The sequence below is a fragment of the Lupinus angustifolius genome, chromosome LG11 (assembly GCF_001865875.1).
Source record: "Lupinus angustifolius cultivar Tanjil chromosome LG11, LupAngTanjil_v1.0, whole genome shotgun sequence".
Taxonomy (NCBI): domain Eukaryota; kingdom Viridiplantae; phylum Streptophyta; class Magnoliopsida; order Fabales; family Fabaceae; genus Lupinus; species Lupinus angustifolius.
This window is the reverse complement of record NC_032019.1, coordinates 22,725,222-22,736,052: the sequence shown is the minus strand read 5'-3', so window position 1 is coordinate 22,736,052 and position 10,831 is coordinate 22,725,222. Positions and strand designations below refer to the sequence as shown.

At 32.6% G+C, this 10,831-nt stretch overlaps 1 long non-coding RNA gene across 1 annotated transcript in view; it reads right to left on the bottom strand.

The window, feature by feature from the left end:
- The window catches only part of LOC109359176, a 20,553-nt gene continuing 16,090 nt past the window's right edge, over positions 6,369–10,831 (bottom strand). The window contains exon 3 of the long non-coding RNA XR_002109039.1: positions 6,369–6,380. This is a non-coding gene — a long non-coding RNA (uncharacterized LOC109359176). The remainder of the gene's footprint in view (positions 6,381–10,831) is intronic.

Here is a 10,831-nt window from a genome sequence, read left to right as displayed (position 1 = left end):
ACGAAACATATTGGGTTCAAATGGATATTTAAAGCCAAGAGGGATTCGAAGGGTAATATTGATAGATATAAAGCTCATCTAGTTGCTAAAGGCTACACTCAGAAAGAAGGCATTGATTATAAAGAAAATTTCACTCTAGTATTTCAAAGGATTTTTTTAGAATAATATTGGCACTAGTAGCTCATTTTGATTTTGGAGCTACATCAAATGGATGTTAAGACTGTGTTTCAAAATGGTGACATTAAAGAAACGATCTATATGGTGCAATCAGAAAACTTTGTGTCAATTGGCTCAAAGTCAATGGTATGCAAGTTAAAGAAATCTGTTTATGGCCTTAAACAAGCTTCTCGTCAATGTAATCATAAGTTTCATCATGTTATTACTTCGTATGGTTTTGAGGCAAATAAAGTTGATGATTGTGTGTACCACAGATTCAGTGGGAGTAAATTTATATTTCTGGTATTATATGTCATACTGCTTGCAAGCATTGATACGAGACTATTGCATGAGACCAAAAGATTTCTAACGAAGAATTTCGAAATTAAAGATCTTGGGGAAGCTTCTTTTGTATTAGGTATTTAGATACTGAGAGATCGCTCTCAAAGTATCCTAAGGTTTTCACAAGAAAGCTATATAGATAAAGTCCTAGGTAGATTTGGCATGAAAGACAGTAAACCAGGGGATATCTCTATAGCTAAGGGAGACAAGTTTAGTCTCGAACAGTGTCCCAAAAATGACCTTGAAAGATCTGAGGTGCAAAAGATTTCTTATGCATCTGTAGTAGGAAGTCTAATGTATGCTCAAGTTTGTACACGTCCCAACATAGCGTTTGTCGTGGGAGTTTTGAAAAGGTATTTGAGAAATTATTTAATGCATCACTGGAAGGCAATCAAACATGTTATGCGTTACTTAAAGAGAACAAATGATTACATGTTCACTTATCGGATCATTGGGTACTCTGACTCTTATTTTTGAGTGTCTAGACAATAAACAATCCACCTCTGGATATGTGTTTATCGTGGCTGAAGGTGCTATCTCTTGGAAGTCTGCTAAACAGAAGCTCATAGCTTCTTCAATCATGGTTATAGATTTCATGGTTTGTTTTGAAACATCAGACCATTGCATATTGTTGTGGAAATTGTGTCACTAGTTTACGTGTGGTTGATGGTACTAAAAGACCACCGATAATTTATTGTGATAGTAAGTCCATTGTTCTTTACTCTAACAATAATACGAGTTCTACAAAGTCAATTTTTATTGACATCAAGTTTCTAATTGTTAAAGAAAGTGTTCAAAATAGACAAATTTCTATACAACATATAGGGACAAATTTTATGCTAGCTAATCCACTAACTAAGGGTTTGGTGCCTAAAGTCTTTCATGAGCATGTTGCTCATATGAGTATTGCTCCTTAGGATACCTTAGTTCAGTGGGAGTCTATATGTTTTATGATTTACTTTGGACGTCATATATAGTTTTATGCATAATAAAATTGATGGTTTATTGTTCTATTTTGAACATGTATATTGTAACTATTGTGTTGCAATTAAAGACTTTGGATTTATCTCACTAAAGAATAAAGAAGGACCAGTTGGAAAGAGACATGTTTGAGATCACATTGCATGAAATTTTCATGTCACTCATCCATATTTGATCTATGTCATTAAGTATATTAATATGGTGATCATCATGGTCGAGTCACGTTTGAATACGATGAATGTCGCGGTGGTTTTGTAGTTGATATATGAGATGAACCACATTGTATTAAGGAGAAGTCTAATATAAATAACATACGGATGCGCGCCTAAAGAATATGTGATATAATTGTTTGAGGAAAAATATGAAGTTCAAGTGGGAGATTGTTAGAAATTCATAACATATATGGGTTTAATGAGTGGATACCCAAACATTGGCCTATATGGGATAATGGGAACCTATAAGTTAACACGTAAGGAACGGTTCTGGTCCCCAAGACACCAAATCACAAATAGTTTTCATATCTCCCCATCAAAGAGGAAACGAATGTCCCAAAAAGGAATTCAAGATTTGGTTGAGGAAGGTCATCATACCAAAACTCTCTCAAAAGGTATATCAAATGAGTAGATCAGAGAACATGGATTCAAGTATGACTTTGTATCCTTGTTTTATATTATTTGTGAGAATCATGATATTTAAGATCCTAGAATTGGTATTTCACCAATAATCAGGAAATATCTAACACATGGAAGATATTGGGGCACTGAAAACTTGTGGACATAACTACAATGTGAGTTGCTTGAGTAAATGGCTATCTATAAGAACGTATGTCCTATATGCAAAGCTCCAGCTTTGAGTGAGGATATGAATGATATATAATCTATTCATTCTACTTTACTTTAATGTACATCATTTTATACATAGCCATTTAGGAAATGTTGTGATAGGAATGGTTCTCTACTTCTTTGTCTAATGTATTCGTTGTTTATGCTTAGTATAAATTACATGAAGCCTTGAAATTATTATGTTTCCTTTCTTTGATTGACTTTGTGCATGTTTGGTTTATATTAATTTTAAGAGTATTTAATAAGTTAGTTTAAATACGATATGCACTCAAATTCGAAAATGTAAGGGTGTGTTTATTTTAGTATGCAAGTGTTTGTGGTTGAATTACAAAAGTTATTTGAGGTTAATTGGTTTTGCAAACTGATTATAATAAGAGCTATAGAAACACATATGGGTTTGAAAAAACGATATCCCGAACATTTGGTAGCTGTCGTTAAGCTCAATACTTTATGAAATGGGCCGAGTTGGGAGAAAGTCTTTAAAACCAAAGTGAGTTGAGGAGCATAGTTATGCGCCAACTATATTAATTTAGTGCTAGCATGTAATAGTGTCTTAACTAAGAAGGGAGTTATCACTTTTTGAATCCTAAGAACTTTATAGTGTGTGCTCTTTTTTACAATAGTTAGCAAACTCATTGGTTATGGGATGAGAAAGAGAATTAAACTCCATGAGCTCGAATTTCCGTTGTTTTTCAGTAGCTCTATCATAGAGCGATCGATTGTTAATTGAGTAGTTATAAGTTCAAATCCTACTTGGCGGAATTCTTCATTGGTGGATTCATTCTCAATCGATAATACATTTAATATGATCTAAAAGTATATGGTTTGATTCAAAATATCTCTGGGCATTTATTATCTAAATACATATTGGATAATATGAGATGATGTATAGAACTAATTTAAATGACAATAAATAGCTAAAGAACTATAATTCACTCAAATAGAATCCTCATCAATTTAAAAAAAAATGTTATCGTTGAATCAATCGTTCGACTTTTTTTGGGAGTATTATTTTGGAGGGGGAAGGGAAATGATGTCATTGGAAAGAGTCTCTCTTGTTTGGGAGTCGAGGGAAAGAGAGGGAATGACTTTCGAGATTTGTTCCAGCACTCTCAAACTCTCCACATGTCAATTTGTGCGGTTCCTCCAATTTGGGGTTTTTCCAGAAACAAACATGTCAAAGTATCTAAATGACTTTAGTAAAATGTTATAATTATATTTTTGTATATTTTCCATTTTTAATTAGATTTGTAAATGAATAATAAGAAAATATTTTTGCATTATCATTATTTTAGATATCTCCAATCTAATTTCACACTCCCAAACAAGGAAGAGGTTTGCCTTCCTTTCACCTTCCCTTCCCCTCTCATCCTTTCCCTTCAACCCTTTATTCATTTTTCTCATAACTCTCAAACATACTCTTAAAATAATTATAATGCAATAATATTTTTATATTATTCCTTTAAAAATCTAATTAACAATGGAAAAATTTACAAAAAAAATAATTATACCATTTTACATAAATCATTTAAGGGAAATTCTTTCTAAAGCTCCCCCAAACAACACTTCCAAACAAAGTCTAAAGAAAAATAACAAGAAAAAACTTATATTGAAAATCTCCTTTATTCTTTGATGAACTAAATATTTATATTTTCCAAAACAAATTTCTCTACAATATTATCTTAATTAATGTTTCGGGTAACAACATCAAAAGAATGGTAATAATGAAATTTATTAAAATTTAAAGGTAGACAACAATACATTACTTTTTTGGTTAACATAATTATGCTTATATCTAGTTTTACAAAAGACATAGGTATAAAAGGGATAAAAAAGCCAACAAGTTTAGGTATTCTCAGAATTGTTGGCTTTAAAACATTACTCAAATGATTTGAAAATTCTAATTTCATCATCAATATAAAGTACGATAAAAATTAAAGAGACATCATGAAGACTTTTTTATATAAATACAACAATCATACTTAATGTGTCTAAGCAAGTTGTAGAAAAAAAGTATCAAGTTACTTGTGCCTTTGCGCGGGTGACTGCTTTAGCTTATATGGAAACTTCTTCAACTTAAAAATCAAGTGACTTTGTCTAGCTTCCCTGAACTCCTCTAGCAATGTAATCTTATCCTCTAAATCACCATGAAGGAAAATAGTCTTCACATCCATATGATCTAAATGCATGTCCCAACTAGCTATCATGGCAAGTACTATCCTGATTGAAGCGTGTTCGACTACTAGGTAGAAAATCTCATTATAGTCTATCTCATTTCCTGTAAATATCCTATAGCAACAACATGAGCCTTGAGCTTTCTCCTTTATAAGATATTATTGGAATCTTCTTCTACACGCACTTGCACCGAATAGCACATTTGTCTACGGGCAATAAACAAGCTCTCGTGTATGTTTCTTGTGCAAAGGCTTCATCCTCTACTTCATGACACCTATGCATTGTTCTTTCTCATAAATGTTTATGTCTCTTGAAATTAACACAAATCTTGTGGACAAATATAAAGAGCAACTAAATTCATATTTTCAAATTTATATCTCTCTAGACTCTAGAGGTTTGACAGGATATGAATCTATGTCTCTAGCAAGTTGATATTATCACACTTGAATTCTCATGTTGTGAATCATCACGTTCTTCCATAGTGCATGGTTACTTGTCCTTTTGAACTTGAACTAATAATTTTGCCTTTGTAATCATCCCTGATCCTGGAGAACCTCCATTTGGTTTGAGCTTCTTTAACAACACTAATAGTTTCAACATTGACTATTCATCAAACATTGCATCTCTATTTAGCTCTACTTTTTTGGAAACTTGGTCTTAGAAACCCCTTCACACCTTTGGTAAAACCTATGAAGATACACCTCTTTAACTTTAAATCAAGTATAGATCTTTCATCACTACTATTAAATCTTTACCATCCAATGAAGGTTATGGTGATATATTCATGACATAACATGCCTACTAATTGCAACTGCCCAAAACCTATGGAAAGTCTAGCATTCAGCCTCAAACATTTGGTCATCTCTGTAATAGACATGTTTATCCTCTATGTAACATCATTCTGTCAATGAGTCTTCTTCATTGAAAAATGCCTCTGAATTCAATGTTCCCCACAGAACTTTAGAAATTGTAAATAATCTTTAATGGGTGGGAGTCTCATACACTAAGATGACATTTCTAAGTAATTGGTTTTCTTGTCCATTTTATTCTTTACGTTTGTCTTCCAAATATCGAACTTGGAAAAGACATGACTTCTAATTCAAAATACAGACATACCTATACAGAAAAGTAGTTGGTGAATATCACAAAGAATTAAGAACCATGTAGAGATGGTTCCCCAGTGGGTCCCTACATGACATTATGAACATAGTGTAAAACTCCTAGAATCATGTGTTTGATAGTCTTGAAATTAACCAAAATTTGTTTTCAAAGCGTAAAATAATATACAAATCAAACTTGCATTAACTGACATCCTTCAATAGCCCTCTATTTCATAGTTTTATAATGTTGCACACACTAAGATGATCCAAATGTATGTGTCATAATCTAGCGACATCATGGTCTGAATTTACAAAATTTTATGCAACTATTTCAACAACTCCACCTATAATTGTGTTCAAATAGTTTGTAAGTGCTCCTTGTAGATCTCTTGCCTTTCATCACATTTAGAGCATATTTGAATATTCATAGAGTATCATTGATCCTATCAGCTATATAGTTCAATCCTTTGGCCCATAGGATACCCAAAGAAATCAAATTCTTCTTCATATATGCTATGTGCCTAAATCCTAACCAACAAATCGATCAATTAAAATACCAAACCAAGTTCTCATAAATAAGTATAAATAGTATCATTTCTATAAGGACTTGAGTGATATTATGTCGTCCAACTCAACAATTATCATACAAAAACAAAGTAAATCTTTTTGGAAGTTAATATGATAAAAAAAAAGTGTTGGAATTAAACTTTATTGTTCACCTATATGTAACGAGGTGATTCAACATACACAACATAGTCAAGCAATGACTCTTTCAACATCATTTCTATCTGATATCAGTAGTATCCTAATAAGTAGATTGTCATTTCATTTTGTGAACCATTATTCCTTAGCTGATTAACGAGATGATGCATAATAAACATTGATGTCAAAATGACTTATCAATACTACTCTACTCTCAGAAGTTATACCTAAAGGATGAGATATTGTATATTAAGTTAGAAGATATGATTTTCATCACACGTTTACAACCTATAAAATATATCAAAGGTGGTCAATCTAAAGTAAACATTAAGCATAAAAATAACTCATAAGAATCATTGAATGAAACAGTATATATAAATATGAACCAAAATGTATGATCATTTACATCTAATCCCAAAAAGAAAGTTGTTTAACCATTCGTTCCCATGGTACCTATAATAAATGAATGAATAAGATGAGTAGTTCATTTGGAGAGAAAAATGGACTCCTCAAAGTTCATATGTTGATTCTTTAAGCCTCCCTTTCTTGATTGAGCACTCAAAATTAAACTAAATGTCTAGAAAATGATAACCATTTATGACTTTCTGTTTTCCCTAAAGATAAAACCCCCAAAAGATGAATATTTCTTGCCTTTAAAGAGCTATGAAAACGAGTATTCTCACCAAGCAAGGTTACTAGTTTAGCTTTTCTCTCAGTATGACATGTCCTGTTCAGTGAGATCTACTTTTTCGCCTTATCCTCATTGAGTGAGGTATGCTGTCTCACTGAGCGAGAGTTTCCAAATATCTTGCTTTAGTCTCGTTGAGCGAATGCCTTTTCTCTGAATGAGTGTGTGGTTCAGTAAGTGAATCTCTATTTCGTTGTTTCTTCATGATGTTCCCATCCGCTTTCATTTAAATGATCTATAATTGGAACAATCATGAGTGAGACTTTGCTAATTACATAGTGTAATAATTTAGCCACAATCATGCATTAAAATTGTGATATTTTGAGCAATTTGAGTTAAAAGTGCATCAAAAGGCAACATATAATTGGTAAATCGGCACTTATCACTAACCTCATAGAATGTCTTCAAAACACCATTATGACTCCTAATTCTAATTTCTTACATGCCTACAACATCATAAGACTTATTATTTCCCATATAAACAAAACAAAAATTGGCTTACTTATATGTAGAGAATCATTCCCTTTTTGGCGTCATATGGTAGGAGAAATCAATGTCAAAAATGTACTCATTTACACATTGGTTCGTTGATACATATAGTAGATCACTTTCAGTGTTGTAATGAGAATCACCTTTTCATGTAATGTTTATAGAAGTAGATGTTATGTCTTCCCAACAGCTTTGTTAGGACACCATTGGTCTAGACAATCCTTTCTATAATGTTTAGTCTGTTTGCACATAAAGCACTATACTTGTGTCCTACCGTTGGATTTCAACAGTTTCCCCTTGGTAGGACATCCTTTATCGTGTTTCCAATAACGTACTTGACTCTCTTGCACATATAAACCATAGTCTTGAGACCATTCCCTTGTATTTTATTTCCTTTGACTATGAGATAAAAGTGCATATGTAATTTTCTTTAATTTGATTTAGTCTTTTACCTATGTCAAGGTTGCCACCAAATGTTCTTAAGAATTTGGCAAAGAACATAATAGAATAATTACCTTATCTTCGTTATCCACTTTCACATGAAGCTTCTATAAAACATTGATTACATGATTGAAAATATTTAGATGTTGTTGCAAATCAAGACCTTCTTGCTTCTTCAGGCATATAGTCTCTGCTTTAAATACAACTTGTTTGTCAGAGACTAGGACATGATCTACTTCTCTAATGTCTTCCGTATCTCCCTCAGAGACGTCAAATCCATGATATGATACATTACATCGTGTGATAGACATAGTTGTGTGATTCTCTCCTCCATTTCCTTCAACTTAACTCATCTCAATTCATTTGATTTATGTTATTTGCTTTATTCTCATTATGTGTCTTCTACAGTCCGAGCCAACATATCCTTAACCCATGTCTACCATAATATAAAATTACAAGTTCCACCAAACATCCATAGCTTGAATTTGACACTTGGGTTAAAAACCATTTGTTAGGACCTTTGATCGGGGAGCCTTCAGCCAATTGTGTATACCTCCTCGTTAGCAACGAATAGCTACAAATTCATTATTAAGAATTGGATTACTTGTATATAATTTACATTAGGTCAAACATAAATAACATATATATAGTCTAGTACTTCAACCTCTTTACATCACGTCAAGCCCATAAAATAATATTATACAAAAAGGATGTTGATCCATAGTCATGGGCAGTGGTGGCATTTGGGCCGAGCTCGTGGGTCTTGTATGCCTGTGGCATAAATATTGTGCACATTAGCCCAAAAATACCCTCCCAAAATGCCTATTTTGCATGCAAATAGGTACCAGGTAGGGCCGAATGCCTATAGGTGTTTTTTGTAAATATTTGGGCCAAATGATCAGCCATACTGAAGGCCCAATTTAACCATAAGAAACGGTATACTCTAAAACCTAAGTATATGGCTTTGCACTTTACATACTAGAAATCTAGAATTGAACTCTTTGCAAACATGGATTTGGATTATGCGTCTTGAACTTGATTGAGAGCAACACATAGACTTAGAACCTCAAATGACCAAACAAGATGAAAACACAAACACCCACACATGATGTAGACGCAGATTGTGATGTTTACGAGTCACTGACAACAATGAGGCACCAATGCAAAGATTGTAGTTATATCAGCAACGTCTAAGCAATGTGTATTCAATCCTCTCCCCCTTTAATCTTTGTGATTATGAGTTCAGATTTGGGTATTTGAACGATATTAATTATTAACACATATTTGGCTTTGGCTTTGTTATTAAGAAGAGTATTTGTACAATAGAATTATATTAATTTGTTTTATTCTTACTTGCATGTTGACAGGTACCGTCGTGCCTGCCAACCCACTTTCCTATCATTTAGAGTGTGTAGTTTGTATGTTACAAATGTCAATATAATATTTTGTGTTAAATATTTGTAATCTACAGTTGAATTTATTCGATTGGTGCAATGTAATAAGAAGAAATAGTTAACCAAATAATATGGAACATATATTAGATGGAGAGAAACATTAGGTTATATCTGATTTTTTGGTAAAAATTAAAAAATAGTGAGGGCAAAATAGGGAGAACCACAATTTAAACCATGTTGGGTGGTTATTTTGGGTTTTCCCAAAATTATCAGTTTTTAATGTAGAATATGAATGTTCAATTTAAACACCAATCGAATAAGTTCAACTGTATATTACAAATATTTAACACAAAATATTATATTTGACATTTATAACATACAAACTACATACTCTAAATGATAGGAAAGTGGATTGGCAGCTACTACCTGTTAACACGCTAGTAGATATAGAAGGAAAAGACATTAAAGAAAATCTCTCTATGCTGCATACAATGTTTGGTATTGGTTGTAGATAAGGATGGAAACAGGCCAGACCGCCTATCAAGGGCCTATTACCTGGCCTATAACAGACTAGGTCAGACCAGGCTTTTTTCACGAATAGGCCAGACTCAGGCTTTCTAAAAAGCCTATTTAGCTTAACAGGTTAGGCTTTAGGCCACCTAAAAGGTCTATAAAGCCTAACAGGCCGGCCTATTTAGTTATATTATATAAGAATGTTGAAATTTATACTATTTTAATATAAGCAATATTATTATATATGTGTAATATTAATATAAAAATGTATATAAAAATATAATTTAATTATTAGAATTAGATGGGCCTAACTAAAAATAAGCATATAAGCCCATTAAAATGTAGACATGATAGCCTATTTCATAAGCATATAGTATAATAGGCATTTAAACAGGCTAACAGGCCAGGCTTAGGCTTTGAATATTTTTTTAACAGGCTAACAGGTCAGGCCCAGGCTCCTATGTGCTATATAGGCTGGGCCTATTTAAGGCAAAGTCTGGTCTGACCTGGCCTGTTTCCACCCTTAGTTGTAGAAGTGCATATTCTAATCTATTACCTATATAATAAAAAAAGCTCCCTCACATACATGTGTCATCACCTCCTTCAATTGTCACATGTCACACTCACAACAAAAGTTTTCTCCCTCAAAGAATTCTACCACCTACAATACACCTCACCACACCATAACATTGGTTATTATCTCTTGATACATATCATTATCCTTTATTCTTCTTCTTTATTCCATATTTTTTCTCTCTCATTTTATTACTAATTAGAGAACCTCATCTCTTTTTCACTCCTTCATTTCATTACTCTACTTTTCTTCAACCATTTTCTCTCTTCTTGGTTTATATCATTCTTCCATTTCAAAATTTCTTATTTTAAAATGATTTTATGCATGTAGATCTATTCATTGATTTTTTTTCTTTGAAGATGTTGTATTAAAATCTTTTTTTTGTTTATTTTGTAGATATGTTATTATTGTTGGATAACTAGAGGAGTGAGATG